This window comes from Dunckerocampus dactyliophorus, chromosome 3 (genome assembly GCF_027744805.1).
Source record: "Dunckerocampus dactyliophorus isolate RoL2022-P2 chromosome 3, RoL_Ddac_1.1, whole genome shotgun sequence".
NCBI classification, from domain to species: Eukaryota; Metazoa; Chordata; class Actinopteri; order Syngnathiformes; family Syngnathidae; genus Dunckerocampus; species Dunckerocampus dactyliophorus.
The window spans coordinates 14,947,760-14,954,952 of record NC_072821.1 but is presented as its reverse complement, the minus strand read 5'-3'; positions in this window follow the sequence as shown (position 1 = coordinate 14,954,952).

Here is a 7,193-nt window from a genome sequence, read left to right as displayed (position 1 = left end):
TACTGTAGGATGTGGCAAGGCTGCATTGTAAATGAATACAAGTAAATTAACTTACTTTCATGAAGCGCATAAATTCCTCTCGTTTATACATTCACACGCGCACTAATATACTTCGGAAACAGTTAGGCACCAAAAACAATGTATTTGATCCTCTCCTGTTTCCCAGGTATATTATAGTATATTAGTGCGTGTGTGAATGTATAAACGAGAGGCATTAACTTAAATTTGTTTGTAGAGAGGCGCTTTCTGAAAGTAGATACGTTTACTTGTATTCATTTACATCCAAAATAGCGGCGACGTTGACGTATCGCAGCAGTGGACAAACCCACTCGATGGGCCGGGCGTCTATCTATGTCTATGGTAGGGTCACGTGCACAGGTTATCAAATCAAAAAAGGGCACCCAGTGAGAAAATGTGTCATAATTTGACGTCCCACACTGTGCTAAATACTTCCCAGGTACCCAAGCGCACTGGGTCACTAAAGTACTAAGCATATACAGTACAGCGTCTCACAAAAGTGAGTACAGCGTTCAATTACAGTCACCATTTTTAATTACAGAATATCTTCGTAAGGGACTTGGACATACTTGAAAGCAGTCCGTGTACAGCTCTACTATCTAAGATCTACTATCCATTAAAAATGAGTCATCACGCAGACATTATTGTCTTAGTAGTTGCCAACACAAGTCAGTACCATGACAATTGTGTCTTGTCTACAGCCAAATATGGCAGTGGTAGCATCATGGGGTGGGGCTGCATGAGTGCTGCTGGCACTGGGGGAGCTGCAGTTAATTGAGGAAAACATGAATGCCAGCAGGGCCGCACGGTGGTCTAGTGGTTAGGATGTTGGCCACACAGTCACAGTCAGGAGATTGGGAAGACCTGGGTCCGAATCTCTGTTGGCCATTTCCGTTTGCATGTTTGTGCGTGCATTTCCGTTTGCATGTTTTTCCCGTGCGTGCATGGGTTTTCTCCGGGTTTTCTTCCTCCCACATGTTAGGTTAATTGGGGGTTGTACCCCGCCTGTCGCCCGAAGTCAGCTGGGATAGGCTCCAGCATACCCCCACGACCCTAATGAGGATAAGCGGCATAGAAAATGGATGGATGGATGAATGCTGACATACTGTGACATACTGAAGCAGACCATGATCCCGTCCCTTGGGAAACTGGACACCAGACACACCTCCAAGAAGACAAGTGACTTGCTGATGGAGTGATGGAGTGGCCAAGTATGTCTCCTCCAGACACCCAATTGACTTGTGGAACATCCTCAAGCAGAAGGTGGAAGACCGCAAGCACAGTGGAAGAGGATTCCAGCACCAACCTGTGCAGCTTTGGTAAATTCCATGCCCAAGAGGATTAAGGCAGTGCAAGATAATGGCACCCACGCTAAATATTGTCACTTTGTTCACTGCGAGTTGTATTCACTTGTGTTTCACATTTTGAGTGGACAGTAAATCTAATGCAAACTGTACACTGTCTACCTATCCAAGTTTCATTTCTCTAGTATCGGCCCCGGAGAAGACACGTATCATACATTGTTGCAGAAATGTGAGAGGTGTACTCATATAATACTCGCTCATCCCATGCAAAATAATGCTTTGCATGTAATTCATGATGTTTATAATGATGACATTATATGAGCGGTCCTAAGGTGTTTTAATCAAAGCATTTTGATTTAATACTTACAAAGATTGTGTGATGTCACTGAGCATTAATGCCTCCACTGTATTACGGTATAACATATTAGGGTCTAGTGTTAGACTGGTTATTAAAAGCGCATGTTTTTACAATGACAGACACCCGTAATGAATTAACCTCTGACTGCAGAGTTTAACTTTAATCAGTCATTTTATAGGCCAGGTCCCTAAGCTTCAGGTAGGTGTATGAGACTATAAAAAGTAGTTCAATTCAAAATAGTGTAAGGCTGTTTTGGGACAGTTGGTGCAGCATAATCTGAAATACTGATAAATAAAATGATTTTTTTTTTTTTTGCACCATTGGTGGATCAACAAGCCACTCTAAATTGTTCGCGGGTATGAATGTGAGGGTCAATGGTTGTTTGTCTATATGTGTCCTTCGATTGGCTGGTGACCAGTCCAGGGTGTACCCCGTCTCTCGCTCAAAGTCGGCTGGGATAGGCTCCAGCTCACCCTAACGAGGACAAACAATGGATGGACGGATGATCAAAAAGTCTTTTAGCCGAGAAATTGTGTGCCTGCCTGATGATCAATGAAACGATTTTATTCCTGACATGAGGCAAAATAAGAACTGGGTGTTTTGTCAATCAATGTTTTGTCTCTATTTTTTTATCTTATTTATTCATCAAGTTTATGATTTACTCTTCAGGCAAAATGGACGGGCAAGGAGACGGAGACCACAATGGTCCAAATCGTAAGTGTTTGAAATGATATTTCTAGTTCTAGTGTTTTCTGAGAGGTATTTTGGGGGTTTTGGTGTGCTTCCTGCGACCAAGCACAGGAGGAGTGGCATGGATAATAGCTGGATGGATGCATGGTAGAATCATCTACAAGTCTAAACCTGAATTATGCTTCAGCGCCATCACTACGCCAGCCCTTCTGTCAGCATCTTGATCCTGTTATACTGTAGCTCTTATGTGGGGGCTGATGCGTGACAAGCTTCTCCACCAAAACACTGTTTTCCCGAGAGCGAACAACCACAACATTTCTTTGACTAACTATTTTGCGTCCGCTGCAGGAGTAAACAATGGTGATCCTTGTAATGGGGCGAGGAAGTATTATTTACTTATAAAAGTACTCATTTTTGCAAACTTCTTCTCTGAGACGCCCTTCACCATTATTTCTTTTGTTGTGGTGGACTTTTTGGCGGCCCATTTTTCAGCAGTCACATGTTAGGCATGCGTAATCCACACCATCGATCTATTTCACAGCAGCAATCAATATAGGTCCCCCCTCCCAAAAACGTTATTAAGATGGATATAAATTTGAGAAAATACAACATAATACATCTTTTTTTTTTCTTATGTCATATCCATTGTCCAAGTGGACAATTTCTAAGCCCTCTTTTCTTTGTTCCATAATTTATTTCATGTTTTCTTCACCACTGAATACACACCAAAGCATTTGCTAGTCAGATGTTTGGATGGATGGTATTTCTCCATTTAGAAAAAAAATTCTATCATTGTTCACTCTAATCCATCATTGCACTCTGCTTATGATTGTTTACATAGAAATATCACAGCATTTTATGTGTTTTGTTCTATTTATGTATGTTACACGTAACCGGATATGATGTTTACGCCTGCTCTACGCGCATTGTGCAAGTTTGTACGTAGCTCACTCTTGGTGGACGTCATAAGACCATAGAAACATCCGCATGCTAATGAAGTATTTTAACAAGAGTCACTTATAAAAAAATAAAAAACAACTTAATACATTACATATATGAAGTATGGTTATTGACCATTTATGTTCATACGCTTAAAAAATAATGTGATGTGGCAGAAGCGCTGTCGTAAAAATTCGCTAAAGGAGGAAGTGACGTAGTCCTCGCGCATGCGCTGCAACGATTGCGTTGCGGGTGCGTATTGAGTAGCGGAACCACAGGGAACGCGAAGCACACAGCTGTGATTTCCATTTTGTCCCTCTGGCGAAAGCGTCAAAAAGTATGCCAAAGCGAAAGAAACGATGAAGCAAATTAAGGAGCTTCTCACAAATATGAACACTTTTATAATACTTCCTCCCCCCATTGTAAGGCTCACCATTGTTTGCTACTACGACACCGGAAGCTAAATAGCGAGCCAAAGAGAGTCGTGTTTGGTTGCTCTCAGAAAAAACACTGCCCTGAGCATGTTGGGAGAGAACTACAAGTCACGCGTCAGCCCCTGTTGAAGAGCTTTAAGAGGATCAAGACACTGTCAGAAGGGCCAGTGTAGTGACGACGCTGAAACATAATTCAGGTTTTAGAATTTTTTAAATTCCATGTCAAGCTTCACTGGATGGTTTGGAGGGGGAGGAGCCAGAAGCATAATTCAGACTTTTAATTATCTTGCAGGCTACCGTATGTCCATACCAATAGGAGATCTACCACCATCTGATAGTGATGAAGAGGATGATGATGATGATGACGACGATGATGATGATGATAATGATGACCCTGAAGATGGTGGTGATGAGGAAGACGTGGAATCTGTTTTCCTCATGCATTTGATTGTAAATCATTACATGAGGTTCTTTGTAAATCCGCGAGAACCATTGCAACATCATCATGATGCTGATCATGTAAATGATGCCAATATTGAAATGAACCACGATAACACTGCTATCGTTGGCCATGAAGATGAGTTGGAGGCCGCTATTGGGACTGAGGCTGAGTTGGGAGTCAACCACATAGTGGAGGAGGATGAAGAACCACAGCCAGGACCATCCAGGAACAGATCTAGAGAGGACGACGAAGAGGAAGACGAATTGAGAAGCAGCAGCAGATATTTCCGGTGGTGGCACGAGTTTGAAAACAGTTCTGACGGCAGCACTGACTTAGACGTCGATGAACAAGACCCTTTGCCTGGCGGATCCAAGAAAAGGTCGAGGGATGACTTGGATGACAATTTAAGACTGCAGGGTGACCTGTCCCTTATGACTCTCGGCGGCCACCACGTTCTCAGCTCCAAGAATGCTGTGACTGAGGAACGAGGAGCTTCCAAGTTGGGGGATTTTCAGCTCGTTGAGCAAGAGACTGCAGAAGATGCACTGCTGGTGCATTCAGATGAAAGGCCGAGAGAAAACTATGACAAAGAAAATAAGTGTGGTAAGAAACGATTCAAGAGATGAGATGTTTAATGGCCATCTCCAAAGAAAACGACTGTTCTATATAGTTTTCACTTCATTTCAAAAGGTCATTTCTATTACTGAGACAGAATTAGTGTAACTACAAATATCCATAGTAGTGCAACTCAGCTGAAGATTTTCTTCTTAATGTTCAGGTTGAAGTTGTGTAATGAGTATTATCTGATGGACACGGACAAGCTAATGTTTACAGTAGATTACAAGCAAAGTAAAAGTAAAAAAGGTATTTAGATATAATCTTAGTAAAAGGCTTATAGTACTGCTATCAATTGCTCTTGTTTTAAATTCTATGAAATGTCCACACACGACTATAAGTAAAGTTGTAAGCTGTTTAAAAAAAAGCTGAAAATGTCCAGACTTCCCTCTCCCTGGCTACTTCGTCCAGCTCCTGTCGGCGGATCCTGAGGTTTTCCCAGCCCAGTTGAGAGACGGTCTCTCCAACGTGTCCTGGGTTTTCCCTGAGGCCTCCTACCGGTCGGACGTGCCCTGAACACCTCTCCGGAGAGGTGTCCGGGAGGCATCCCGAGCCACCACATCTGGCTCCTCTCAGTGCGGAGGAGCAGCGGTTCTACTCCCGAGTTTCTCCCGGACGACAGTGAGTGCATATCACCTTATCTCTGAGAGAGCCCAGCCACCCTATGGAGAAAAGTCATTTCGGCTGCTTGTACCCGCAATCTTGCCCTTTCGGTCACTGCCCAAAGCTTATGGCCATAGGTGAGGGTAGGAAGGTAGACTGGTAAATTGAGAGCTTTGCCTTTTTATTTGGTAAGTGATCCACGGTTGTCTTGGTCAGTTACTTTTAGACTCATCCTCCAGACAAGAAAAGTAACCTACAGGGTAACAAAAGTGGAACTATTTCACCCTGTCTCTCAGGTGGGTTTTGAGTGTTGGCATTATCACGTGCTTTTGTTTTCTGCTTTGTCAAAAAAAAAAAAAAGGTACTGTAAATATCCAGCTAAAATAGGAGCCCCTGCAAGTTGGTAATATTGAAACCGTGCAGGAGATGGATCATTACTGATGTGGGGACCAAGCAATGAATTTTTGTCAAATGCAAAAAAACCCCACAAGAATAAAACTTGTGCTGTGGAGAGGACGTCCTAGCCATTTTATTGAAATGTGATTTGTTGGGGTTTGTCCAATGTAGTTCGCGTTGCTAGACGTACGATACAATCATTTCACTCTTTACGATGTTACGAATAATTCAAAAAACTCCCTTAATGTACAATAATTTAACCCCATCAATACATGGCTGTTACCAAACACATACAGGAGACAATTCATCCTGCTCTGCGCGGCATGTTGTGCAATGTCTCACGTGCCTCTTTTCCGCCAGGCGGGGGCACTCTTCTGCCAGTACGAATTTAAAGGTGAAACTGCATCGGAAGATTTATTATACAGTCATGGGAACAATGATTAGACCCCCCTTGTACCTTCAGTTTCTTGTTCATTTTAATGCCTGATACAACTAAAGGTACCTTTGTTTGGATAAATATAATGACAAGAAAATTAGCTCGTAAGAGTTACATTTTTGGCAGTACAATGCTATAGCTATTCATGTAAGAACTTTAGTGATTTTGGTTATGATCAAGAAAACCATGGAAGTTGCTAGATATCTGCTCTTAAATTCAACTGTTATGAGCTATATTATCATCATTATATTTGTCCAAACAAATGTACTGTTTTTAAAAGATATTTTTATATTTTTTTAGACATATTGTAGGCTAAATTGTGAAGGCATGCAAACTGAATTTTCGACCGAAAAACACGCTAACCCCGGGGGAAGCTAACTGAGGTTTCACTGTATTGTGATTTTAAAGGTAGGATTCATATGTGTTTATTAGTGTTTAATGAATAGTTTGATGTGCTTTTGGTAACAGTCGTTTTTGTGCTATTGACAACAGTTGGCACTAGATACTGTTGTTCAAGGACATTGCATAAAAAATACTATTTTTGACAATATATAGTCTAGTGGCATATTGTTTTCACCCAGTACAATTATTTATGGAAAATTCTAAGCCCCAAAAAAATAAAATATGATTTTTTGGGGTGTCAGGGGGATATTGGCCTGTGTTATGTGTGCATTTCAGAGGCTTATATTTGTTTTACAAAATTATTTTGATGGGACCATCTTGATGAATTGCACAAACATGTCAGCACGTCAAATATAATAACTGATCATGCACGATTTTCCTAAAGAGCCACAAACGCTAAAGTATCCTTGATTTCACGGAATGCTTCACTTGTCAGGAATCATTTTTCTCTCTCTGTGCCATTAGTGCTTTTCTTCTGCTTACCAAATGTTGCAGCAATGTCTAATTATTCTGTACTCTGCGACTCTACAGACTGAAAGGTCAGAACAATGAAATT